This window comes from Marmota marmota, unplaced genomic scaffold, assembly GCF_001458135.2.
Source record: "Marmota marmota marmota unplaced genomic scaffold, marMar, whole genome shotgun sequence".
Classification (NCBI taxonomy): domain Eukaryota; kingdom Metazoa; phylum Chordata; class Mammalia; order Rodentia; family Sciuridae; genus Marmota; species Marmota marmota.
The window spans coordinates 874,239-874,856 of record NW_026000173.1 but is presented as its reverse complement, the minus strand read 5'-3'; the positions used below and the strand labels follow the sequence as shown (position 1 = coordinate 874,856).

The 618-nt window shown below is 44.8% G+C and overlaps 1 non-coding gene across 1 annotated transcript; it reads right to left on the bottom strand.

Annotated features, from left to right (window-relative positions):
- Window position 1: 1 nt before the first annotated feature.
- Trnat-ugu lies at window positions 2-74 on the bottom strand. Its single transcript has one exon. It is a non-coding gene; the product is annotated as a tRNA-Thr (tRNA).
- Between the last annotated feature and the right edge of the window lie 544 nt (window positions 75-618).

The window sequence follows — 618 nt, the reverse complement described above, 5'->3', positions numbered from 1 at the left end:
GTGGTGGTACTGAGGATTGAACCCAGGGCCTTGTGCATACAAGGCAAGCACTCTACCAACTGAGCTATATCCCCAGTCCCTGACCCTGAACTGAGCTTCCTGCCTTAGCTTCCTAAGTAGCTGGGATTATAGACATGTGCCACTGTGCCTGATTCTAGTTTCTACATTCTCACTGTCTTTTCTCAGCATTTCTGAATGTTGCTGCGTCCTCAAGTTTCAATCCTCAAAATACTTTTTTTTTTTTAAGAGAGAGTGAGAGAGAGAGAGAGAGAGAGAGAGAGAGAATTTTTTAACATTTATTTTTTAGTTTTTTGGAGGGCACAACATCTTTGTTTGTATGTGGTGCTGAGGATCGAACCCGGGTCGCACGCATGCCAGGCGAGCGTGCTACCGCTTGAGCCACATCCCCAGCCCTCAAAATACTTTTCTTTAACACTCACTCCCTGGGTTTTCCTCAAGGCCTATGCCTTTAATTATTATCCATATCAAATCTGAGTCTCCAACCTAGACCTTATCTCTGAGCTACAGATTTGATGTCTACACCAAAATGGCCAATAGGAATCTCAAACTTAAGAGCGCTCCAAGTTCCTGCCCCAACTGCTTCTCCCCCCCAATTTT